Source organism: Mauremys reevesii, linkage group 3 (assembly GCF_016161935.1).
Source record: "Mauremys reevesii isolate NIE-2019 linkage group 3, ASM1616193v1, whole genome shotgun sequence".
Lineage (NCBI taxonomy): Eukaryota > Metazoa > Chordata > Testudines > Geoemydidae > Mauremys > Mauremys reevesii.
This window is the reverse complement of record NC_052625.1, coordinates 196,370,611-196,398,537: the sequence shown is the minus strand read 5'-3', so window position 1 is coordinate 196,398,537 and position 27,927 is coordinate 196,370,611. Positions and strand designations below refer to the sequence as shown.

The 27,927-nt window shown below is 43.2% G+C and overlaps 1 long non-coding RNA gene across 1 annotated transcript in view; it reads left to right on the top strand.

The window, feature by feature from the left end:
* LOC120402296 overlaps positions 1–10,779 on the top strand; it is a 31,759-nt gene extending 20,980 nt beyond the window's left edge. The window contains exons 3-5 of the long non-coding RNA XR_005597115.1: positions 6,662–6,769; positions 8,983–9,114; positions 10,641–10,779. This is a non-coding gene — a long non-coding RNA (uncharacterized LOC120402296). The remainder of the gene's footprint in view (positions 1–6,661; positions 6,770–8,982; positions 9,115–10,640) is intronic.
* The last annotated feature ends 17,148 nt before the right edge of the window (positions 10,780–27,927 follow it).

Genomic DNA, 27,927 nt, shown 5'->3' with positions numbered 1-27,927 from the left:
TGTTCTCTCAAGGCCAGTCCCGGCAGTCCTCAGATTTCATTCCTGCAGCCATTCCTCAGGCAAAACTCCTATTAGGCCAACTCATGCAAGATGCCGAGTAGACCTGGGTGACGTGTTTTCACCAAAACTTTTTTTGGGGGAAGGGCTGAAGAACGCACATTTGGTTCACTAGAAATGTTTCACAAATTTGCATAGATTTTTGGCAAATTGTTTCAGTTGAAACAAACAAAAAAATGGAAATGTCAAAATGATTCATTATCAGAATGAAACAATTTGATTTTGGGGGCTAAAGTCACAAGGATCTTTAGGCACCATTCACAAAACTGGAGGCGAGGCCCTTAAAACCTTTAGACCACTGGTTAGCACATTTATGTAGGACAGGCATGTCTGAATTGCTGCTCTGGAACAGGGTTTCGAGCTAAGGCCCTCCCTCACCAGACACGTACCCGCACCGCCAGGCTATAGGATATTCTCAGTTATGACTCCCACAATCTCTCCCAGTGAAGCTTTTCCACTTTGTGTAAATACATATTTATTGGAACAGGGACTTGAAACCTGGTGTCCTCCCCCCGCCACACACACACACAATGGGGTGACCTAACCTTTGGATTAGAGAACCATTCCCAGTCACTTTTTCTGACTCAATGACTATTCAAGTATTATATGAAGTGGAACAGCTTCACCAGGAGAGATTGAGAGAGGGCCAGTCCTAGAAAACCCAATAGTCTGGTGATTAGCAGAAGACCTGGATTTAAGTCCATGCTGCAATTATGTAGGGATTTTGATGGGGTCCTCCTGGGCGAGTATTTTAACCACTGTGCTAAAGGTTATAAGGGGGGAGGGATCCTCCTCCTTGGTTTTTGTGCATCTAGCCCTTCATTTTCTTTTTAAAAAGGTTAAAAATCCCCCCAAATGAAACAAAATGTTCCATTTTGGGTCAAATGTTCTAAATGGAATGTAGACTGGGACCTGATTCTCCATAGCCTGGCACCTTGAGCAGTCATCTGTGCAAAGCTGATTGGAAAACACGACCTATTCAGCCAGTTCATGCTCATTTGCACAGGGGTAAATGCCTACGCAAGGTGCAAGGCTGTAAAGAATTAGGCCCCAAATTCACTAGAAAGATACTAACAGGGGGTTTGGTGCTGGGCTTCTGTAAGTCCATGGGAGTTGTGGGTGCTCAGCAGATCCCGCAATAGTGCCCTGTGGTTCCCATGTACACTCCAGAGCTAGGATCTATCAGGGTAAGAGATTCCATGAGTATTTGTTGATCCCACAGATGAGCTTATTTATCTCTTCCCCTTGCTAACATGGATTGATACTATTTGAAATGTGGCTGCTACGGGTTCTTATTTCACCAGTGTAATCAAAGTCCACTCTGACCCCAGTCATAAATATGCTACATATAAATGCAAGCCAGAAACAAAAATCTATGCTGACTAAATAAAGCCCAGAAGAAGCTTGTAAGCAGCATATGTTTTTAAAAAGGCTTTGCAGAGGTCTTGAATGTGCATCTCTGTCTGCATGCTTTTTAACTGCAGACCTGAGTTCAATCATGAGACCACCTGCCCACGTAAGAGATGGAAAATGTTAAGGACTATTGAACACACTGCAAATTTTCACAGAGGATCAGCAAAAAGTTATTTAGCACAGCTGTTTAACAACAATCCATCAGGGAAACTCATGGAGTTCAATGGTCCTCAGACTCACGCCCCCACCTGAGCAGTGGTCTAATGTTAGCAAACTAGGCTGCAACGGGAATCCCAGAGGAATTTTGTCAAGTTCCAAAACTGCTCCAGGGCTTTTCTTACTCTGCATGGTGCAACCACGCTCATTGCCAAGAAGCCACAGGTAGGCGCCACGTGAGCAGGGGCGTAATGTGAGGTTATAAAATGCTTAGAGGTTAGCTCTCCTGGAACTGGAGGTGGCCTCGTGAACAGTTTTAATCAATAAGCAGAGCTGAGCGTTTGTGGCCTGGAGTATGAAAGAAGCATCCTGGAATAAATTGCCTAGGAAGGTTATGGAATCTCCATCTCTGGAGATATTTAAGAGTAGGTTAGATAAATGTCTATCAGGGATGGTCTACACAGTATTTGGTCCTGCCATGAGGGCAGGGGACTGGACTCGATAACCTCTCGAGGTCCCTTCCAGTCCTAGAAACTATGAATCCTGTAATTCATGGGAGTCATGAATTACCTTCTGGTGCAGGAGGTGGATATCGCCCTCTGGATGCATTAATCAGGCCCCTGTGACAGAATAAGATCCTGCAGACTTAGAGGGCCTAATTCACATTTTAATATGGAAGCTGAGCTCTTCAGAGCAACTTGGAAGATTTGGGCACCCAGATGGGAAAGGGGCTCCAAAGTTCCTTAGCCAGCTTTGAAAATCACAATCAGCATCTAGATCAAATGGGTGGAATGCAGGGAGTGGTTTGTCATGTTAAAACAAACAACAGCAGTAATGAGCTTCACAAAGTGCATCAGTTTTGCATTATATGGTTCCTGCAAATATTCCTTTGGTTTTGACCCATGATGTTTGTGTCTCTGAGATTCACTTTATGTTTCAGCTATGAACAAATCCCAAACCTTGAAACTCAGCAGAAGCTATTGGGTCTCCTCCAGGTTTGTGAGGAAAGGGAGGATGGTGCTGCGGTTAAGGCAATGGATTCTGATTAACAAGGTCTTTGTTCTATTCTCTGCTATGCTACAGATTTTCCGTATGATCTTAGGCAAATCACTGTGACTCTGTATAGATAGAACCCTGTTGAAGTCAATGGACTCTGAATGGGTTCAGAGGTCCATGTGGGCAGAGAGGTCTGCTTGTACACAGTTAGTTGCAGGACTGGACCTTTCAAACAAAGCATTTTGCAATAAGAAACTATAATTCCCAAAATGCAGGGCAGCCACGGGGAGAGACCACAGTGTATCATGGCACATGTAGTTTGGCCATGGAGTAAGACCCATAAGAGTTATTGGGGACACAAGGCATCCAGAACTACAAATCCCACAAGGCACTATGCTAGCTCAGGCAGATGGAGACGTTACTACTGATTAGAAATTAAACATTTAGTTTCTGATTGACAATTGAACCATAAAGTGTTTATCCAGGAAATATCAAAACGTTTCCTTTTGATCATTTCAATCTACTTTTTGGGGCATTTTTATTCCATGAAAATGTGACATTTTGACTTTTTATCCTAATTCAGGATGAAAATAAGTGCTAAAATATCCAAATTTCCTGCAGGATAGAATTTCTGTTTTCTCTCGGTCTTCTTGTGCCTTTGTTCCCTGCCTATACAATGCATACAATAATATTTCCCTATCTCAGAGGATTATTTTGAGAATAAACTCTTTCATATCTGTGAGGCACTCAGACACTATGATGAGCACCAATAGTAAAACCTATAAACAATTAAAATAAAATCACACACAAAACAATGGATTTGACCCCAATCTATAAACTGATTTACACAGTTACTCAAAACTGGACCTAGGTTGGTCCAAAAGATTTGTGACATTTAGCAAACTTTTTGGCGAATATGGATTGAGTTTACAGTTTGTGATGAAATGTGAAACCAGATAAGTATGGCCTGGTTTTAGTCTTCCCTGGTGTGAACTTTCACCTGGTGTTCAAGTTCTGCCAAGGCTTAAGCATCTGGCAGTGTATATTGGCGACTTTAGTAGTCAACTTAATTCCACCATGCATATTATTTCAGGCAAACTTAAATCTCCTCATCTACCATGGTTTCCAGTTCTCTGCAAAATTGCTCCATCCTGTGTTTGCAGAGAGGAAAGCATAGCAAAACGTGATATGCCACCACATGATCATCTGCCCTCACGGCGCCTACTGTGGATAAGTTTAGCAGGTGAGGGATTTATGGTAGAAGATGCGTGGTAAGCTTCATGATCCACAGAGAAAGTGACAAATAATTATTTTGTCTCAGACCCCATTCATCATCAACCCAGGTTTGATTTACCATGAAGGCAATGGAGCCTTCTCATTGTTGAGGAATGCAAAATGACTCAACCTTCTGGAGGTCATCGTGCCCTGAACATTGTTGATAATAACGCTGTGGCTTGGCTTGACTGGATTGCATATGCCAAATAATAATAATAACCTGGTTTTAAAAATGATTACCCCTCCAAACCTGCAACCTTCCCTTCAACTGATTCTGAACTGAACTTGTTTGGCAGTATGGAAAATTCAGTTAAGTATTATCCAGTCAAGGGAGGGGCAATTTGGTCCGTTAGCTCAAGCAATAGCAGTCCACGCCTTTAGACTCACCTGTTGTGAGTTGAATCCCTACATAACTCACAACAAGGTAGTTCTCTATCTCATACACAGAGATAGGAAAGTGAATTTGGAAAAAAAACAAAAACAAAAACAGTCCTTTGTAAATCAAAAGATAGATGTGTTTGTGATCTGGGCAAAAAGATATGGGGTTTGGGAAGTCCGCAGCATCGTGTTTGATATCAACCAGTTGACAGATTCTCAGTGCAATCTCAGGAAATATTGATTTTCCTAAAGAAGTGGCAATTGTCTTATGGTGTGTCTGTGTACGTAATATCAATCTCATGTTTATTTAAACGTGTAAAGATTTTATTATTTACATTTAAATATTTATAACATTTCTGCACAAGCAGTCAAAAAAAAAGTTCATCTCTGCCCTTTAGGAGCTAAGCAATTTCATTTTACCAGGTAGACTTTATTCTGTCTAAATAATTGACATTGTGGAAAGGATGCCCTGAATTTATCACTGTCTTGATACTATTTATATAATTCCCTAAATGAAGGATGGTAATGAACTAACAGTCTGACCAGTCTGTCCCTGAGAAAGGGAGTGGTGAGAAAATAATGAAGAAAATAATATTCAATTCAATTATAACTTGGTTATTGCAGCCTTTACTAATCAAATCAATGCCAGTGTTTTTGGTTTCACCAAGATGGTGCTAGATGTGAGAAGACTGACATTTTTTCTTGACATTATGTGTAGAGTGCATAGCAGCTGTATCTTCTGGTCCAGCAATACTATCCTAAGAATTACTTTTCATAGATGAAAGGTTTTAAATGTCATTCCTCACACGGGGTTCTGATTTGACATTGAAGAATCATGTTGAGATTTTCATTGGGTTTTTCCTGCTTAGATTTCTGCTGCTTTTGAGTTTTGATACGCAAGAGCAAAAATAGTCTTAAGACATATGCAAGCTACTCTCGGCTTCAGTGTGTGATTTACTTATTCTGCATCCAAGTTGCTTAGATTGTAAGGCCACCTTCCTCTCATGTTGTAGGGTTCAGAAGACAGTATTTGTTTTCATGGGTTGTTCCTCCTAGTTTTCATTGTGTTTCAGGTTTGAAGGAACTAACTAGCTAACCCATCAACTCCAAACAAAATTCTGCCCAAAACATTGATTTCCACCTCATTTTGTGTTGAAACCATGCAAAACCATAACAGCCGTACTGGGTCAGACCAATGGCCCATCTAGTCCAGCATCCTGTCTTCTGACAGTGGCCAATGCCAGCTGCTTCAGTGGGAATGAATAGAACATACAATCATGAAGTGATCCATCCCTTGTCGTCCACTCCCAGTTTCTGGCAAAGAGAGGCTAGGAGCACTCAGAGCATGGTGTTGTGTCCCTGCCCATCCTGGCTAATAGCCATTGAAAGACCTATCCTCTATGACCATATCTAGTTCTTCTTTGAACCCTGTTATAGTCTTGGCCTTCACAACATACCCTGGCAAAGAGTTCCACAGGTTGACTGTGTGCTGTGTGAAGAAGTTCTTCCTTTTGTTTATTTTAAACCTGCTGCCTATTAATTTAATTGGGTGAGCCTCATTCTTATGTTATGTTAAGGGGTAAATAATGCTTCCTTATTTATTTTCTCCACACCATTCATGATTTCATAGACCTCTATCATATCTCCCCTAAATTGTCTCTTTTCCAAGATGAAAAGTCCCAGTCTTTTTAATCTCTCCTGACACGGAAGCTGCTCCATACCCCTAATCATTTTATTTGCCCTTCTCTGTACCTTTTCCAATTCCAATATATCTTTTTTGAGATGAGGCATCCAGATCTGCAGACAGTATTCAGGATGTGGGTGTACCATGGATTTATATTGTGGCATTATGATGTTTTCTGTTTTATCTATCCTTTTCGTAATGGTTCCTAATATCCTATTAGCTTTTTTGACTGCCACTGCACATTGAGTGCAAGTTATCAGAGAACTGTCCACAATGACTCCAAGATCTCTTTCTTGAGCGGGAACAGCTAATTTAGACCCCATCATTCTGTATTGGAATTATGTTTTCCAATGTGCATTATTTTGCATTTATCAACATTAAATTTCATCTGCCATTTTGTCACCACAAGTTTCATGTGCATGCAGCTTGACACATACGCAGATCAAAACACTGGATTCAGACACCCGTGATATATGTGATGTTCAGAATCTAGGGAATCAGATCTGAAGCTTTTAGGCCCATCTCTAGTTTCTACACAGAACTAGTGATTGGCCCAGGTCTCCTTAAAATATTTGCAAATTTCAGTGATTTTTTTCCATAGATTTTAAGGCCAGAAGGGACCATTGAGGTCATCTACTCTTATTTCCTGAACAACATAGGCCATGGGTTAATTTGAATTAATTCTTGCTTTATGTCCAATAGCTGTGGCTGAACCAGTGTGCATCTTTTAGAAAGACAGCCAATCTTCATTTAAAGCTTTCCACAGATGGAGAATCCACCACAACCCTTGGTAAACTAGTTTGAATGACGGTAAGTTTTCAATCAAACTGCACTGAGATTCAAGTCCACAATGAAACCAAGTGGGCTTTTGTATTGATTCAGTTCTCCAAAAACTATATCACATAAGCACGTCCCTGATACAGGAAAGCATTTGGGACCAGATTCTCAAATGTATTTAGGCACCTAACTCCCTTTGTCTGGGCCTTAGGCCCTATCCTGCCATTCATAGCACATGAGTTGCTGTGGCTACATGGAGCACCATTGTCTTCAGCAGGGGTCCCTGGAGGCACAGCTGTCTGCTCATCTGGAAGAACTGCAGCATCAGGGCCTTACACATGTACCTAACTTCTACTGTGTGTATTTCTGTTGAAGATGATGAGACTACTCACATGCTTAAAATGACATGCGTGCTTAAGTGCTTTGCTGGATCAGGGCTTAAGACAGAAAGGAGAAATAATCCTTAGCTGAGAAAAAGCCTCTTTTCAGTCTTCTTGTTCCACTCTGCCACTGCTTTTGGTCTATATAATCAGCTAATGAGATTTCCAGCTCTCCAGGCAATGAGACAAGTTATGCTGTGAGAAGAGCTGTTCCTAGATTCCTTGAGATGCATTCATATACTATTAAGAAATATTTTACAGTGCAGTGCGTTTAAACAAATATTAAATCCACACAATTGTTAATCAGTGTGCCATCTGGAAACATTTGAAAGTTTAGACTCTTAATTGCCTGAATCTCATAAATGTTCAAAATTGTTGCATACTACGGGCTATCGTGCATTTAGGACTTTTTACTGTATAAATACATGTAATTAAAACCTGAGCTATGAACACCTTCTAGCAGCTGTTGTGAGAGCCATAACCATCTTTCCTATTAATCTTCAGGGATTTAAAGTATGTGATGCTCAGCATCAGGGTCAGCGACATGCCTCTACATTTGAATCCCACCATTTGACGAAGCATCAGCATTCTTTTTCTAAATTCTTTCATGTGACTGACAGTTACATCCATTTTTTCCCCAGGCCGCTCTTTAAATTCCTTTGTACTTGTAGAAGCACGTTTGCTGGCTCAAGAATTTTGTCTTAACTCTGCCTCTAAGACTTGTCAACGGCAAATTAGAACACAAAATTCTAATTTATGTTTCAAAGGCGCCTATGGTAGTAAGAGGAACTATTTTTATTTACGTTTTTTTTTAAAGTGTCAAATCAAAGACCCCTATAATTATATGATTTCAGTAGGTGTCATATTATATTGACTTTGGGGTGGGAGAGGGTTAAGATTGCTAAGGTCAAGTGAAATACACAAAGGACTCTTATCCATGGGAAATGTTACTCACAAAATTAACCATCTCAGTAAGGAAATAGAAATATCTATGACAAAACTCAACAAGGGCCATTGACACTATAGCACAGGAGTCCTAGAACACAGAGATGGAAAAAGCCTTTTAGGGTAGGACATCCCGTTCACCACTCCAGCCAATGCAGGATTCTGTCTGGTCATCATACATTCAAGAGTTTTTTACCAGTCTAGGTTTACAGGATTCAAGTGGTGGAGCTTCTCCTGCCATGCTCCTTGTCCAAATGTTAACAGCTGTTTTCAGTAACAGCACTGGTGTGGTTTTCTGCTGTATAGCGTAAATATTGAGGCTGCTCAGTAATGGAGTGCACCAACCTCCTAAGATGCCAATGGCTTGCTAAGTGTATTGTGGCACAGAGGCAAGCAAAGCAGGTGTTCCAGCACCTAGGCCTGGTAGGCATTGATTAGCAATGGTGATTCCCAATAACCATTTGGACAAATGGCTAAGAGGAAAAGGTCTTTTCCTAGAGCTGGGAGGAAAGGGGCAGGTTGCTAAGACACTAGGGGCAGAGGCTCAAACAGTTACAGTTCAATAGCCGTTCTTGTTTGGGTCCCTGGGGCAGTCCAGTCTAGAGTCAGGGCTCTTTAAGCCATGTGTGTGGGGTGCCCTCTCCAGTCTACTCTCTATTCAGACAAACACGTTTCCAGGCCAGGCTCATTTAGTGCCTTTCATTGGGGCTCCTCTCCATGGGCTCCCTGCCCAGCTGCTGCTGATCCCTCACAAGTCACACACAGGCCTGCACCCGGCTGTAACATCTGGCAATCACACATGGCTCTGCCTACAGTCTCTGAGGAATATTCTCTGCAGCTCCTGGCTTGTCATGTGCCACCAGTTCATAAAATAGAGTCCAGACACCTCCTAATTCAGGGCCTTTCTCCTTATCTTGCCAGGATGAAGAAGATGTGCAGTGTTACTAAGAGGAGTTGAAGTCCCCTGCTTAGGGGGTCCATCACTACAACAGATACACTCTACACTTCATCACCACTCACAAACTCAAATTGCAGGGCCCAATCTACTTTCAGGTACACTAAGAGTAACTCTCATTTTCATTGATCTATGCATCAGTTCTGATGATCCTTCACAGTCAAGCTGGAAGGGCATATCAAGTGGGGTCCCACAGGGATCAGTCCTGGTTCTGGTTCTGTTCAATATCTTCATCAGTGATTTAGATAATGGCATAGAGAGTACAGTTACAAAGTTTGAAGATCATACCAAACTGGAAGCTGTTGCAAGTGCTTTGGAGGATAGGATTAAAATTCAAAATGATCTGGACAAACTAGATAAATGGTCTGAAGTAAATAGGATGAATTCAATAAGGACAAATGCAAAGCACTCCACTTAGGAAGGAAAATCAATTGCACACATCCAAAATGGGAAATGACTGCCTAGACAGGAATACTGCAGTAAGAGATCTGGGGGTTATAATAGATCACAAGCTAAATATGAGTCAACAGTGTAACACTGTTGGAACAAAAAGAAAACATTCTGGGCTGAATTAGAAGAAGTGTTGTAAGCAAGACACAAGAAGTAATTCTTTCGCTCTACTCCACGCTGATTAGGCCTCAACTGGAGTATTGTGTCCAGTTCTGGGTGTCACATTTCAGGAAAGATGTACACAAATTGGAGAAAATCCAGAGAAGGCAATAAAAATGATTAAAGGTCTAGAAAGCATGCCCTATGAGGGAAGATTGAAAAATTGTAGTTTGTTTAGTCTGGAGAAGAGAAGACTGAGCGGGGACACGATAACAGTTTTCAATTACATAAAACGTTGTTACAAGAAGCACTGAAAAAAATTGTTCTCTTTAACCTCTGAGGCTAGGACAAGAAGCAATGGGCTTAAATTGCAGTAAGGGTGATTTAGGTTGGACATTAGGAAAAACTTCCTAACTGTCAAGGTGGTTAAGCACTGGAATAAATTGCCTAGGGAGATGGTGGAACCTCCATCATTGGAGATGTTTAAGAGCAGGTTAGACAAACACCTGTTAGGGATGGTCTAGATCAGTGTTTCCCAAACTTGGGACGCCGCTTGTGTAGGGAAAGCCCCTGGCGGGCCGGGCCAGTTTGTTTACCTGCCCCGTCCACAGGTTCTGCTGATCATGGCTCCCACTGGCTGCGGTTCGCTGCTCCAGGCCAATGGGAGCTGCTGGAAGTGGCGCAGGCTTAGGGACATACTGGCCGCCACTTCCAGCAGCTCCCATTGGCCTGGAGCAGCGAACCACTGCCAGTGGGAGATGCAATTGGCGGAACCTGTGGACAGGGCAGTAAAACAAACCAGCCCGGCCCACCAGGAGCTTTCCTTACACAAGCGGCGTCCCAAGTTTGGGAAACACTGGTCTAGATAATACTTAGTCCTGCCTTGAGTGCAGGGGACTGGACTAGATGATCTCTTGAGGTCTTTTCCTAGTACTATGATTCTATGAATTACTGGCACTTGCTGGTGCCTTGCAGAGAGCTGTCTGCAACATAGTGCTGGCTCCAGCCCATTGTATCCATCTACTAAACTGTATTAAGAATCAGCTAAATATTTTCCTCATGTTATTTTTTCCAGGGAGAAAGTTGCAACTGTTGCCATAGGAATGTTGTGCAGTCAGGAAGGAAATGTGTTCCACATGGTCAGGAAAGGGACAGTTGGTGCACCATGTGATTGCACGAGGGAGGGGCGTTTGCCTCTATGGTCACCAATGAGAGAGAGGATGTCTATATGAATGACAATGGGACATGGAGGTATTCAAGAGACAATCTCCTATTAAGAGTCCTCTCTATGAACAAGTTAGAGAACCCCCTTTCCAACAGATCCCTGCCAGCTGCTTTGCCCTGCCGCCTCCCAACCACAGACCCCCAGGGAAGGAGACTTCCTGGGACTAGGTGGAAGCATGCTGTGGAAGTAGCTTGTCAGTAATAAGGTCCTGCAGCTGCACCAGTTCAGCCTCCTGGCCGGCTAGTGAGCACAGCTGGTCTGCATCATCTAGGCCACCTGATGGAATGCCCGGCCGTCATGGCTGAGGAAGTGAGCAGGTTTGCTTTTAAGCCCAGCGGTAGCAACAGTTCAGCTGCTGCTCAAAGCATTTGTCTGTGGCTGTGATAACTGCTGCCTTGTCCCATCCTGGTCCTGATTCTGATCCTTGGCTCTGGTGCCTGGCCTCTGACTAAGGACCCCTGCTTTAGCCACTAGGCCTGACCACCTAAGTCCTGGGCCCTAACAGAGCTCTTTTCTATGGGCTGGTCACTGACTCCCAAAGAGTTACTCTGAATTTGAAGGAGACTAGAATTTGGTCCATTATTTCCAGGCAAAAATTACCATTCCGTAGGCCCAATGCCACCCCTCTACTGCTTCGAGTGGAAGGGAGCCGGAGTCGCTGGCTCAGTGGGGTGGCATGGAAGTAAGGAGTCCTGTGGCTGGGTCCTTCCTTTCCCCCCAGTCCCATGAAATGTGGTCTCCCTGGGTAGCTTTCAGTGGCAGCTCTGGCAACGTACTTGGAAACGGTACGGTCCAAGGAGCACATGGAAGGGGTGGGAAGGGGACAGCAGTGTAGATAGGAGACATTTTCCGCCTGGATTGCCTGTTACCTCTGGCAGCCTTCCTAAGACCCACACATACAGGGGAATGGAACAACTAATCTCTTCTGCAGGAAGGAGTGGGGAACAGACCTGCTCACTTGCATGAAGAATCCAAAGGAAACTGTGAATTGAAACCTTATTCCCTTTCCAACAGTAGCTTGCGTAAGGGAGAATGGGGCCCAAAGCATTTTCCTTCTGAGCAAGGTGTAGGCAGTTTTACGCTGGACATCACTTGAAAGATGCAAAGGGAGGGGGAAAGTAGAGCAGTAAAGCAGTGTTTCTGTGGCACAGCTGACAGAGCATAAAGCAAGTAGGGCTTCCATACCTTTGGGTTATGAAATGAGATAGACAGGGCCTGATTTATGAGTGTTAAACAGAAAGAAAAGTGCTGGTTTAGCAGGAATGGAAAATTCCCACCAGTTGAGTCATGCAGGTTTTTGTGAGCACAGAACCAGTTTACAAAATCAAGGGTAGAGAAGGAAGATCACAGGTATATTTAATATCCAGAGGCCCATCCTCCCTTCAACTCCCATGCAGTATTTTTCACAGGGGCTGAAATTCTGGGTTATTGGGGATCTATTCCCTGCCACTGGTTCACTTTTTCACCTCAGGCAAGTCAAAAGCTCTCTGTGTTTATCCAAAGCATCGAGCAGTTATTGACAAGCTTTGCTTAATTTTGACACACTCACATGCTACAAGCTCAAAGGACCTGCACTCAAACATCATTGGTTGTGTATTGAAGAGGAAGGATGATTTTGTGGCTATGGTGCTAGCTTTGGACTAAAGAGACCTTGCTTTAACTGGCTGTGATTCAGTCTTCCTGTATGCCTGGGGCATCTGTCTCTCTCTCTCTCTCTGTCTTAGTTCCCCACCTGTTAAATGGAGGTAAATGCTTCTATTTTATCTATTTCAGCTTTAAGAGCTGTGGGGCAGGGACTGGTTCATACTTTCTGCAGTGCTTGGCATAATAGGACCTCTGTCACTACTGTAATACAATGCTGATCGTTCTAGTGAGACACTACAAAAAGGAAAAGGAGCAGGCAGTGGGGTGGGGAGAGATGGAGAGAAACTAATCCAGTGGTGGGGGATCAGAGGGGGAAATGGAGAAATTTGAGAGAAGAGGGAAACTGTAGGGGTGGGAAAGGAGAAGGGGAGAAAGTAAGAGCCTTATGGAAAAAGCTGTAGATACCCTTTGAATATAGAGTACCCATTTATTTACTGGGGGCAGAGCCTGTGCTGAGGATGGTGTGCAATGTTACTGCCCTGGCGAAGCAGAATGCCTCTGAAAGTGCCCCACATCCAGTGGCAGTGCATCTGCTGCTACATTCTGTCAGAGGTGCAGTATAAGCCATCGCCGACCTAAGCACCCCAACCAGATATGTTAGATGGGTTTCTTGCTGATAGGTCATGGCCTCACTTTCTCCCTCCCCACATTCCCGTGGAATGACTTGCAGCCCAGAGGGAGCATGAAGGAAGCAGGACAGAGACTCTGGTTGTGTGTTCCTGCTGCACGGACCGTGCTGTCCCTATGCACGCTCGCAATAGAAGGGCACAAACTCGTCCTAGGACATAGAAATGGGACCTCAAAAATATTTATGCATCTAAGTCCCACTGAAATCAATGGGCGCTAGATGCTGAAACACCTTTGAGGATCTGGGCCTGGGTGTCTTATGTCTGTCAAAAGGATCCTTTGCAGAAGAGCGACTGTGATTTCCACTGAGGTTCATTAGGTTCATACATTCCTAACTGATGGGGTATTGAATAGATCGCACAGTGTGGTAAGGGTGATGTTAGCTTCCCAATGGCTTGCCTTCAAATGATCCTGGACTCCAGCTCTGTGACTTTGTTTCTTAAAGTCTACGGAAAATCCTTATTTCCTGCAACATGTTTCTCTGCATTTAGAAACAATCTGCATCTGAGCAGGATCAAGGTAGATGAAGAGGAACTTAAACTTCACGGGGCAAATATGTTTTAAGGGCTTGATAAGGGGCACAGTGAAGCCAGTGTTAAAGCTCCTGCTGTTTTTAACGGGAGCAGAGCTGACTCCGACAGAAGCCCTGTCTCCCTTTATGATGTAATGTGTGCAAATGAACCACCGTTTGCTGCTTTGGGCCCCAACGTGTGGCATTCGCTACTTTTCCATATACTTCTCATTATAAAAAAACCAAAAACAAAAACAAAACATATTTTTTCCCTTTTGTTAATATTTGTATAACAGTAGACCGAGAGGCCCCAGCTGAGATCAAGACCCTGTTGTATTAGGCACTGAATATATATGTTAAGAAACAGTCTTTGGCCGAAAGAGTTTACAATCTAAATAGAGCAGACAAATGGTGGGAGGGGAACAGCAGAACAGACGGGTTGGGGAGGGATAGCTCAGTGATTTGCTAAACCCAGGGTTGTGAGTTGAGGGGGCCATTTAGGGATCTGGGGCAAAACCTGTCAGGGACGGTACTTGGTCCTGCTGTGAAGGCAGGAGACTGGACTTGATGACCTTTCCAAGGTCCCTTCTAGCTCTATGAGATAGGTATATCTCCATATCGTTACAACTGACTTGCCCAAGGACAATGCAGAGATATGAGAACCCAGGTCTACAAATACCTCTCCACTGTCCTAATCTCTGGACCACACTGCCTAAATCCCTGCTGAATCAGCAGCTCCAAACCAATCTACGCTCTCATACATTTGGGATTGCAGCAGTGAACACCATGCCTCTCTGGTGGACCTGATTTTACACTGCCATGCCCCCAACTCTCTAGTATTTTCTGCTAGCCAGGCCTCAGAGCCTGGATTTCTGGTCTGACGTCTTGACATCAAGTTGTGCTTGAGATGTTTGTCTTCTAGTGTTTTGACAGTGCAACATCAAGATGGGAACGTCACAAAGTGATGGCTTCGACGCCATTCAGTGATGAAGTAGCCCTCAAGATGTGCAAAGTTGAAGAGGACTTCCCTAAAGCATCCTATCAGAGCCAAGATGAGGAGTTTCCGACTCCTAGCATAGATCGATTTGTTGAGAATGACAGGCTATTGAAGTCTATGGGACTCTTTCCAATGACTTAAATGAGTGATGGACCGACCCAAGAGGCAGTATTCAGATGCAGATCTTGTATAGATTTAGTGTTCAGTTTTGAGGGCAAATTAGGGTTCGGGGATTCTGGTTTGGATTTGACAACACTGACATGTGATTTCTGCTTCTTTAGGTAAGCTGATCTCAGAAGCTTTCCATACACTTGGGCTAAACTCTTGCCAGAATGGTATTTGTAGCAATATTTCAGGCACTTGCCAATCACAACTGGAAAGTCGGGTCACTTTCATGATTGGCTGTGACCATAGGTGCAGCTCTACTTTAAATCTTAGGGCTATAACTTCAGATGTTGTTTCAGTGCTCTCACTCCACTACTTCTTACACCAACATTCTGCATATTTTCCTTTTTTCTCCTTTTATAACTGATTTGGTTTTAAGAGATTTTCTGCAGTACCCAGGGGCCTCTGGACTACAGTGATTTAAAAGCTGGAGATGTGCTTTGTCTTTCCTAGGTAGGCTGAAGAAAGAGTTAAACATCCTTCTTGCCCTGCCTGCCTCCTGAAGAATTTTGCAACAGTAGCACAAGCGAGAAGCAAGACAGCAGCCTTTGATCTTGCCATGTTGTGTCAAAGCTTGTGTGTGACATTGAGGGTGGGAGTCTGTTGCCTGTCCATAATAGCTCTGTAAGACAGGGAACCCTAAGGGAATAAGTGCTCAGAGCCTTGATTGGTTGGGAGAGCCTTATTAACCCTTTACATGATTTTCATTGCAGTAGCAACTGAACAGTCATAGTTAAAGACAGTCCCTGCTCCCACAGAGCTTACAAGTATAAGCAGACAAAGGTTGACACACAACAGATCAATAGCAGAGCTGGGACCAGGTCCCTTCCTGAATTCTAGTGCCGTTACTTAGCCACTAGGCAGCATCACTCTGAAAGTAACATTGATTATATAATTAGATGTGGCTCAAGCAATATGCAGGTGCGGTCAGTGAAAAAGGAGGCTTGTAACAGGTGATTCAGCTGTCCTCCAGGGGGGAGCATGAAATACAAATAGGTTTGGCAGATTTTTTTTTTATAATTTCAATGGATAAAATCAATGATTATTTTAAGCATTTTTGTATTTTTATCCATTTAAATTTTCAGTTGCAAGAAATCAGGGGGAGAGGGTCAGACAGTAATTACTGAATGACAGCAGACGTTGAGATTCAAAAGGTTAACGCTTTATAACCGTTAAAACATGAATTATCAACATCACAAAACATGCCAAGATATACAAAATAAATATCCTTAAATCAAACCCTCATAAATTCTCAAGCAGCATTTTTTTTACTTGCCTATCAGTAAATTTCTATTATTGATGGAAAGATTATTTGCCGTCTGTTTGTGTGAGTTTGGTGAAATTGACATTTACTGACATTTATCGATAAAAATCGAATCCTTCTCAGCCTCAGTATAAAGTTTTAGCTGATGCATTGCCTAGTTGATGGAGCATTGGACTTAGGACTCAGGACATGAGACCTGTGTTCTATTCCCAGCTCTGTTTCTGGATTGATGGGTGACCTGGGAAAGTCATTTCAATTCTCCATGCCTCAGTTTCCCAATCTGCAAAATGGGGATAATGATGCCTACCTCCTTATGGATAGTAAAGATCTATGGATGAAAAGTGCTGTATAAGATCTGGATATTACTACTACACAGCTCTGAGGTTGTGCTGAGGTTACGCCGGATACAGCTATGCTGAACCCTCCAGAGTGTCAGTATTAAAGCATCTTTCACCTAGATCAGTGGCTTTCAACCTTTTTTCCATTTGTGGACCCCTAAAAAATTTCAGATGGAGGTGCAGACCCCATAAAATAAAAAATTCCTTCGTCTATGGCCCCCCAGGGGTCTGCAGACCATAGGTTGAAAACCACCGACCTAGATCATGCCCAGAGAATTGTAAGCAGGGGCGGCGCTAGGCATTTTGCCGCCCCAAGCTCGGCAGGCAGGCTGCCTTCTGCGGCTTGCCTGCAGGAGGTCCCCGGTCCCGCGGATTCGGCGGCAGCCTGCAGGTGGTCTGCCGAAGCCACGGGACCAGCGGACCCTCCACAGGCAATCCGCCGAAGGCAGCCTGCCTGCTGCCCTCGCGGCGACCGGCAGAGCGCCCCCTGTGGTTTGCTGCCCCAAGCACGCACTTGGCGTGCTGGTGCCTGGAGCCGCCCCTGATTCTATGCCCTGTATGCAGGGCTGAGTATTTCAGGCCAGCTAGGTCAGCACTGACACAAATGAAAAGTGCTACCAGTCTTGATTTCACATGACTGACAGCTGAATGCTTTCACGTAAGGAATTTTTTTATTTGGTTTGGTTTGTTTCCATTGCCATTTACCGAGCTGACACACACAACACACCTGACATTATCATGACTTTTTACATGTCCACTGGCTTCCTGCTGTGCTCCTCAGGACAAATGTCTTCCACTACTTGGATTGCTCTTGCAGCTGCATGGTGCTGACTGTAAATGCCAATAGATCCAATGTGAGATCCCTGAGGGGCCTCTTGTTTTCGCTCCTGTCCATTTGCCACCTCTCTGTGAGGGCTTTCTGGTTTCTCGTCACTCACTTGACAGATCAGACGAATTCCTTTCAATTCCTCCTGTCCAGGTTAGGCGTTATGGTGCCTAGGAGTCCTGGCTCGGTAACCTGGATGCTTCGCATTGACACTTATGGTTGCAGAGCTCAGCTGTCTGTGCACAGCCATTCACCATTCCTGTCTCAGGTCTCCCAGTCCTTGCTGCATGCTAACCTGCTTGCACATGGATCAGTGGGGTGATGAGGTGTATGGTGTACACTTCCTTTGCAATGCATTGTTGTGCCTGTCTTTTACCCTGCATGCTTGTTTTGTGGTTGGGGGATAATCCCCTTTTAAACATTGGGGAAGGAAATGGAATTGTTATCCGTTTAGTGAAAGGAGACACAAAGACTAAGGGGTGAATTAGATGAGCATCTGCCCTCTATCCTCCAGGCAAAATTCCAGGTATGTCTCCTGGTCTCACCTGGTCCACCACTCCACAGTAATGGCCACATGGAAGTTGATGGCAGAGTATGCATTCACTTCAGCGAGATCAAGGTTTCACCCTAAATCTTGCTAACAGTTACCGATAGCCTGTGTATTTCTCATTAATGGTTTATAGTAAGGATTACACTTAACGTCTGGTCAGAATGAACAAAAGATAAGGGTCTCCACACAGGTGGTAGAATGAGTTATAGTCAGGTTTGTTTCCGGGGCTGGTTTCCAAGGTTGGTAGTTTTAATTTTAGATGGACATAGGAATTGCCAGACTGGCTCAGACCAGTGATCCATCTAGTGCAGTATCCTGTCATTGACAGTGTCCAGAACCGCATGCTTCAGAGGATGGAGTAAGAACCTTCCTGTAGCAATATGCGGAATAGTCTGCCCACCCCCACTCTGCACAATCAGTCTGATCTTGGTCTTTACTAGTTAGGAGTTTAGTTTAAGCCCTGGAGCGCAGAGTTTAGAATCCCTTTGGACATTTTTATTGTATTTGTTATTAAGAGATGAGCTGATAGCTTTTTAGTTGGTAGGGAATATAAGGTTGAAATGATGTAGACATGGAGCATGAATGAGAGACTGCTTTGGCTTCCATGTACAATGATGCACCTAAATCAATATCGATTGTATCCTCTGAGAATTCTACTGAGAGTCCAGGGACACTACTTAAGAACAGAGTAGTCAGATAAAGACATGTAGTACCTACATGTGGACATCCATGAAACGAGTGCTGTTGGAGTGGCCTGTAAGGGAGATCTAGGCCCATTGTGGTACAGTTAAGGAAGTGATCTCTAGTTTGAGACGCCCAGATCATTCCCACTTCCCCTTGCTGCTCCTGTAATGGGAGCTGTGCCTAGATCATACGTCAATGGGGTCAGTTGCTTTTTGCAACTCATGGACATTTGTAACCAACAGCTGTGATGTCAGACCCATGCATGCAACTAGTAGGGTTTCATAATTCATGGGAATGATGGGTCTTTACCTGAGCTGCGGTCCATTAATTGGATAGCTAATAAAGCTGCATAGCATGTTGTGCTTTCCTCTAAAAGATAATTACATCCACAAATAATCACTGTATTTTAATTACAGAAAAGGAAAAAGTTACACCTTAGAGAACTATTCAGCTTGGCTCATGGAAGAGGTTATATGAAATGCTAGATAGGTTGAGAAGTTCTCCTTAACTTCACTAAAATGTCTGCAATTAGCACAGCAAGAAATGACTTTCCAGCTTGTGATTCATATTATGGGTATGGGAGTCATAAAATACTGAGCCTTCATGCCCTGTACTCTTATTAAAGAAGTGGTAAAAGATGCAATTTACATAATGAACCTCATAGAGCCGAAGTAATGAAATAAACATTGAGTTTGGCTTAAGATCAGTTAATTGGTCTTGTTTAGATGAGCTTGTGTTTAGTCCAAACAAGCTAAACTCATTTTCCTAATTCAGTACTGTGGTAATGTTATTGACCAGCTTCTAAACAAATAAAACAGCATGTCATGCTTATCATGTAACTAATTTTCAGCTACTAACTAATGCCATTTTTCAGCCACATCATTTGCAGGTTCTGCAACAAAAAGAACGTACCGATACATGTAGCTGATAGCTAAGAACAGAGGACCTCTTGCACTTGTTTGCATCACACAACTCTCGTCTAGACCGTCTCTTCCCCATAAGGTCTGGGATTCTCTGCAGAAGCATTTCCAGAAGCACCAAAAAGTTTAGGCTGATTTTGTCAAAGAAGTCTTAAGAGTGTAAGGCTGAGATTTTCAAAGAAGTCTCTCTGAACCTTATGTGGAGCTCTTGGGGCAGCAAACTTGCACTTGGAGGCTCATGAGAACCTCTACCACAAGATTTCAGGCTCATCCTGCTTTTCACAAGCTCATAAATATAATGAGAAGAGCCTTTCCCATATTAGTTAGGCATGGGAATTGCTTGCCCTCACCGTCTACATCCAGATGGGCTCTGATACAACAAATAATGATAGCAGGAAATGTGGAAAATGTTAACCAGACTTTTTAAAACCTCTAAAAAACATTCATGTTCCCTTTGAGTTCTGAGTAAAGGTTTGAGATTTTATTTCCCCTCTCTAATATTCTGTGCTCTATAGTCCTACATGCCTAACATAAGGAAGACCCAGTACTCAGAGTTAAAACTAGACCAGACTAAGCATCGCAGAATTTAGTGTAGGGAGCAATCCTGCAGTAGCAGAGTGATAGACTAGAAGAGATCTATTATGTTATCTATATCCAGACTCCAGGATACAGTTGTGACCATTCCCTTCCCACCCCCCAGGTGTGGCATGCCATGAACACAGCAGCAGCAATATATATTTATATTAGGCAGGATGGGGGCATGAGAGTGGATGTGGAGAGTTTGAGCAAAGGTTCTGCCCTGGGTGCATACCATGGACATCCCAGCAAAAAGCAAGGGAACTGGGGTGGAGCAATAGAAGGCTAGAAGAAGAGCAGATCTATGATTACATGATAAACACATTAATAAACTGGCAAAGTAGCCTATCCCTTAGATTTTGACCTATACCTTAGCTTACAGGAAGAAAATGTGGTGGGGAACAGAAGATCTCTGATTTAAAGCAGGGTATGGAGATTAGCATCTGTTCTATTCTAATTTTTATACTGTACCCATCATTGTAGTCTCTGTCTCTACTGGAACTGCAAAGCTTTAAACGGAGGAGATCTGATTATCTGGCCAGTTCTGCAGCCCCTCTTTCCAGCTAACCCTTGGGTTCTCATCCCTCATATTTGCATACAAGTCTATACTGACCCCCATACTGTGTTTAGCGTGGTGTCAGTCCTCACAACTATTCACAGCCATGTTCAGCCAGTCATATTCTGTAGTGTTGACCAGACGTTAGTGTAAAGGTTGTTCAAATGTTATTTCCTCACTGGAATGCAAATGCTACAAAGCAAGGAGGTCATATATGTAACATTCATTCTCAACACAATACCACTCTCCAAGCACTAGCATTCAGCCATACCAACACATTAATACCTACTCCAACATATTCAGCTTCATCTCAGCTTCATTACCCACATCAAAGAATTGAAAATCACAATCTGAACTCTGACATGTTAATTCATCATTGCATTAAATACAATCAATATACATAGGAAAGAGGGAGCATGTGTACTCTTCAATAATACATGCATATGGCTTCTGTTTGGTCTTGTGTATTGTGTAGCTGATCTTGTTTTTGAAATGCAGAATTTAAATATATCAAAACTTTGTTATGCACTTTTTGTAAGACATTTTATAGCCAATTTTCTATATGTTTCCACTGTATGGTAGGTAGAGAGAGAGAATTTATGAAAGTGAGTATTTTGATTAGGTATATTTCTCATGGGTAGAGCTGGTTGAAAAAATTTCAACCAAACAATTTTCCATTGGAAAATGCAGTTTCATTGAAAGGTAAACATTTCAAAGGAGCATGTCAATTTTGACAAAATTTTTGCTGGGAAAAAAGTAAAAAAAAGTCATGGTTTGTTTTAATGATGTTGAAAATGTTTTATTTCAATGAGGTGACAACATTTAGTTTTGACTTCATCGGTTTGATTACTCACATGATAGAAAAGTATTACTTGTAATATAAATTATTAAATATCATGTATATTACAAATTGTAGTTTACATTTTATAGATGACGATGTTTCAGTATTAAAACAAGTGACTGGATGTTATCAAAATCAAACATGGATAGTTCCTAATTCAAAATTTTCATTCCATGAGAAATTTTGCCTTTTGTGATGGCTTGATATTAAAATAAATGTGGACACTTTTGAATGTCCTGCAGAATGGAAATTCCAGTTTCTGACTAGCTCTACTAAGGAGAGACAACACTATGAGGGAGTATTGCAAGGCACCATAAAGGAGTCTTGATCCTATATACAGGTATTCTGGGAGCTAGAAAACCACAGCATCAAACAGGAATTTTGCAAGGGAGTTCCCCAGGTAAAGGAGGAGCTAATGTAACCCTTGGTGAGTTTGTTGCCTGTTGCTTTGTTCTTTCGTGTGCCTGTGTAACCCAAATGCATTCTGGGTGTGGTGATCTGTCCCATCTAATGACACCGAGACCACTTAGAGAGAATGAGATTAATGAGTCTGCTCTACAGCCTTAGCTAATAGCCATATGGCTTTTAGCTCCGAGGCTCATGAATTTAGCTCCAGAGGTCCCAGGTTCGATGCTGTCGACTGGGGTCTGTCAGCGTTACACCTGCTTGCGTGAAGTTCATAGTGTGGTCTCTTTCGGGTGCTGAGCCAAGCAGCCTGCTAGACTAGGCTGAATGCTTACTAACTAGGCTCTAGCTTGCTGTCCTTTGATCCCTAATCCCTTTAAGATCCCTTCGTGAGGTAGCAGGGCTAACTCAAGGAGAACAGGGGCATAAAAAGCCAGCTCTGTACTGACCAGAGGAACTAGTGAATGGGAGTTTTGAGAGGGAGTTTAGAGAGAGCCAGCTACACCTAACAAACATACTCTAAACTTAGGCCAATAACCCTCACACCGACCCCCTAAAAAAACCGCAAAGAGAAACAAGTAAAACCCCAGAAAGAGCAAAACGAATGCAGGCAGAAGCCTAGCGGCAGGGTGGGGGCTATCCAATTTAGTGCACTGAATGCAGCACGTATGATTGACCTGTCTTGTGGGCAGGTGGCCTATGTGGGCATTTGGTGCAAGCAACTCATGGCCCTCAGAGACAGAGTACAGGCTCTTGAAACCAGAGTGACTGAACTGGAGACGCTAATGGAGACAGAGAGGTACATAAACAGATTTCCAGGGACACAGTTGAGCAGTTCCACTCCCGGTCTCACAGCCTCTGTTCTATTGAGAAGGATGAATGTCTCGGGGAAGGAGAATATCAAACTGGAGCAGAGGGAAATAATCCCATAGTAGGAACTGATGATGCTGTGGTATTTTCTCACACTAATGGGGTATTGAATTATTACATAGGTACATAAGAACATAAGAATGGTCATACTGGGTCAGACCAAAGGTCCATCTAGCCCAGTATCCTGTCTTCTGACAGTGGCCAACGCCAGGTGCCCCAGAGGGAATGAACAGAACAGATAATCATCATGTGATCCATCCCGTGTCATCCATTCCCAGCTTCTGGCAAACAGAGGCTAGGGACACCATCCCTGCCCATCCTGGCTAATAACCATTGATGGACCTATCCTCCATAAATGTATCTAGTTCTTTTTTTGAACCCTGTTATACTCTTGGCTTTAACAACATCCTCTGGCAAGGAGTTCCACAGGTTGACTGCGTGTTGTGTGAAAAATACTTCCTTTTGTTTTTTTAAACCCGCTGCCTATTGATTTCATTTGGTGACCGCTATTTCTTTTGCTATGAGAAGAAGTAAAGAACATTTCCTTATTTACTTTCTCTACACCAATCATGATTTTATAGACCTCTATCATATCTCCCCCCTTAGTCATCTCTTTTCGAAGGTGAAAAGTCCCAGTCTCCCAAAACTCTGCCTCCTACATGTTGATTCCACTGCAGAAAGGGCCTTCCACACCCATGGAGGAAATGGGGGCATGCTGAACCTAGTGTAATTCTTGCTGTGTATTATAAGTAAGATCCTCTGCTGCTGTAAATTAGCACATCTTCATTGTAGCCAACAGAGCAATTCCTGTTTACACTAGCTGAGGATCTAGCCCTGTGTCAGCAGTCTAGGATTGCAAGGCCTATGATCTAGACTAGGGATTGACAATCTTTGGCACGCGGCCCATCAGGGAAATCCGCTGGTGGGCTGGGACGGTTTGTTTACCTGCAGCATCCTCAGGTTCAGCCGATCACAGCTCCCACTGGCCGCGGTTCACTGTTCCAGGCCAATGGGGGTTGCTGGAAGTGGCGTGGGCCAAGGAATGTGCTGGCCACTGCTTTCTGCAGCCCCCATTGGCCGAGGACGGCGAACCATGGCCAGTGGGAGCTGCGATCGGCTAAACCTGCAGACGCTGCAGGTAAACAAACCATCCCAGCCCCCAAACAGAGTTCCCTTACGGGCCACATGCCAAAGGTTGCCAATCCCTGATCTAGGCACAGCTCCAATTACAGGGAGTAAACAGCATCCTTTACATTTTTTAGCCACAGTGGCAGTGTTTTGGTTCTCTTAATATTTTTAAATGGAGGTATAAATTTACTTTGAGCTTCTATTATGTTGTTTTTAGTTTCTATGCAGCTTTCAGGCATTTCACTCAGGTGACTGTTCCTTTTAATTTCTGTTTACATTTTTACCTAAGTCCCTGTTTGAAGTTAAATACTGTAGTGGTGGGTTTCTTTGGTATTTTGCCTCCTACAAGGATGTTAAATTTAATTACATTGTGGTCGGTATTACTGAGTGGTTCACTATATTCATTTCTTGGACCAGATCCTGTGCTTCACTTAGGACTAAATCAAGAATTGCCTCTGTCCTTGTGGGTTCCAGGATTAGCTGCTCCAAGAAGCAGTCATTAATGGTGTCTAGAAACTTTATCTCTGCAACCCGTCCTGAAGGGACATGTACCCAGTCAATATGGAGATACTTGAAAACCCCCATGATGATTGGGTTTTCTGTTTTTGTAGCCTTTCTAATCTCCCTGAACATTCCACAATGTAGCCATCTTGGTCAGGTGGTTGGTAGTATATTTGTACTACTATACTCTTATTCAAGCATAGAACTTATATCCATAGATACTCTATGGCACAGTTAAGATTTTTACTATATTGACTCTATGTTTTCTTTCACATATAATGCCACTTCCCCAGCAGAACAACCTACTTTGTTATTTCTTTATATTTTGTACCCTGGTACTGCTGTGTCCCATTGGTTATCATCATTCCAGCAAGTTTATGTGATGCCTATTATATCAATATCCTCATTTAATACCAGATACTCAAGTTCATCCATCTTAGTGTTTAGACTTCTAGTATTTGTATACAAGCGCTTAAAAATTTGTCAATATTTAGTTGTCTGCTTTCATGTGATGTAATTGAATGGGAATCTTTTTCATTTGATTGTTTCTGTTCAGCTTCTATCTGTACTTTATCAACTTTTATCGTCTCCTTTTTACTAGGATATAGAGAATCCCCTTTAATAAATCCTCCCCTAAGGGATATCTCTGTGTCCAAACTGTGTGTTCCTTCACATGTCAGCTTTCCCCAGCCCTTAGTTTAAAAACTCCTCTGTAATCTTTTTAATTTTACATGCCAGCAATATGGTTCCATTATGATTTAGAAGGAGCTCATCCTTCCTGTATAGGCTCTTCCTTTCCCAAAAGGTTTCCCAGTTCCTAATAATAAACCTAAATCCCTCCTCCAAACACCATCTCATCCACTCATTGAGATCCTGCAGTTCTGCCTGTCTAACTGGCCTTGTATATGGAATTGAAAACATTTCAAAGAATGCTACCATGGAGGTCCTGAACTTCAGTCTCTTACCTAAGCGCCTAAATTTGGCCTCCATGACCTTTCCCTGTGTCACGGATACCTACATGTACCACAGGCACTGACTTTTTTCCCAGCATTACGCATAAGTCTGTCTCAATGTCTCAAGAGGTCAGTCTCAGTTCAGTCCCTGGAAAAATCATGGAGCAGGTCCTCAAGGAATCCATTTTGAAGCACTTGGAGGAGAGGAAGGTGATCAGGAAGAGTCAACATGGATTCACCAAGGGAAAGTCTTGCCTGGCCAACCTGATTGCCTTCTATGATCAGATAACTGGCTCTGTGGATATGGGGAAAGCAATGGATGTGATATCTTGACTTTAACAAAGCTTCTGACACCACCTCCAACAGTATTCTTGCCAGCAAGTTAAAGAAGTATGGATTGGATGCAGGGACTATAAGGTGGATGGAAAGATGGCTAGATTGTCGGACTCACCGGGTTGTGTTCAACGGCTCACTGTCAAGTTGGCAGCTGGTATCAAGTGGAGTGCCCCAGGGGTCAGTCCTGGGGCCAGTTTTGTTCAACATCTTTATTAATGATCTGGAGGATGGGATGGATTGCACCCTCAGCAAGTTCGCAGATGACACTAAGCTGCGGGGAGAGGTAGATACGCTGGAGGGTAGGGATAGGGTCCAGCGTGACCTAGGCAAATTGAAGGATTGGGCTAAAAGAAATCTGATGAGGTTCAACAAGGATAAGTGCAGAGTGCTGCACTTAGAAAGGAAGAATCCCATGCACTGCTACAGCTAGGGACTGCCTGGCTAAGTGGCAGTTCTGCAGAAAAGGACCTGAGGATTACAGTGGACGAGAAGCTGGATATGAGTCAGCGGTGTGCATGGGACACATGACTTACGAGGAGAGGCTGAGGGTACTGGGGTTATTTAGTCTGCAGAAGAGAAGAATGACAGGGGATTTGATAGCAGCTTTCAACTACCTGAAGGGGATTCCAAAGAGGATGGAGCTTGGCTGTTCTCAGTTGTGGCAGATAACAGAACAATAAGCAATGGTCTCAAGTTGTAGTGGGGGAGATCTTGGTTGGATATTAGGAAACACTATTTCACTAGGAGGGTAGTGAAGCACTAGACTAGGTTACCTAGGGAGGTGGGGGAATCTCCATCCTTAGAGATTTTTAAGGCCCGGCTTGACAAAGCCCTGGCGGGGATGATTTAGTTGGAGCTGGTCCTGCTTTGAGTAGGGGGTTGGACTAGATGATCTCATGAGGTCTCTTCCAACCCTAATATTCTATTATTCTATGTAGGCTTTTAAGGGAAGGTTTTTTGTTTGTTCTGTTTTTGCGCAGCGCCTAGCACAATGTGGGCCCTGATCCATGGCTGGGGCTTCTAAGCCCTATTGCAATATTATTAACTATTACTACTATTATACTGCAATATTATTAATTACTACTATTCAATAGCATAAAAGTAGCAACACTGAATCAAAGAAGATGAATAGGTGAACCTTAGTGCTGCCTCGGACATACTAAGATTTGCATGATGACTGGACCCTGTTTGATGGGATAAAGTCAATAGTACCAACTTGTTGGATATTATATCATTTCAATAACATGCTGCCATATGATGGTATATATCATTAATAATTAATGGAAAGTAAGCCAGTTTCCCAGGGATACACAGAGTAAGTCAGGGAGAGGCAAGATAAAAACCCGAGAATCTATCAACCACTAGCAATACTCTTTTTCTGGTATTAATGAAATGGCGATCATTTAAATAAACAGATTACTGGCGAAAATTCGTATCCGTTTTCCTTATATTGTTAATAGACCCTTAACATTTCCAGAATCCCCTGCACTATTATTTTCTGGGCTGTCTATTTAGAGAGCCTTGAAAGCAGGCGTTGTCAAATATGTAGGACCCAGTATGTCTCAAGCTCGACAACCATATGACTTAGCCTTGTGTTTTAGCCATACGGATGAGGAAGGCAACTGTGATTACTTCTCATGAAAGGGGGAAATGAGACAAGATTGCTAATGTCAGCCTGGTTTGTCAAGTGTAACCAAGACTGCAGAATTGCTGAGCTGCATACCCAAGGGTACATCAAGCCTGGATAACTTCCATAAAATAGGACACTTTATCACGTGGCACTTTGAACCAGCCGAAGAATGTGTGTGGCTACAACAGATGTGCCATGTTAACGATAGTACCCAAAAATGGTCAGGTGCCAGCATGACAAGTGTGAGAGCAGATCCTCCCAGCAGGAACCAATTTCAGTGAAACAAACTGGCAAAGCAGTCTACTTGTCATGTATCTGAATGCCAGGCCTGGCGATTGCAGGCTTGTGGCACAGAGGAAGGAAAATCCAGATTTCAACCACGCATCGATGCCACGGCTTCCAAGAAGAGACCTCTCAGACGTCAGTCTCTGGGAAGTGGTGACGTGATCTGATAAATCCCTTAGAAAAGTCAGCCTGTCCGTCATGCTGTGAGACGCTCTATGTAGCGGTTCAAAAACATGCCCGCTCCCAGGATCCATGGCCGTTCTGAAGCTGTGCTCTTATGGCTGTATCTTGGCTCGTGTTTGTGGAAATGCAGACAGCCCAGACTGTTGTTAAAATGTATGTGTGCTGGGCTGGAATCTGCACTCGTCACTTCCAGGAAATCTAATGGGAGTTATGCCTGAGAACACATTGCAGCTTATTGTGCCCAATAGCCACATGTTTAACCAGCGATCATCACTTGTGGCAGTTCTTCCACCGGAGTCCAAATAAAGGCTTTAAGTTTGGCAATTGGCTAGAAGAGATTTGTAATA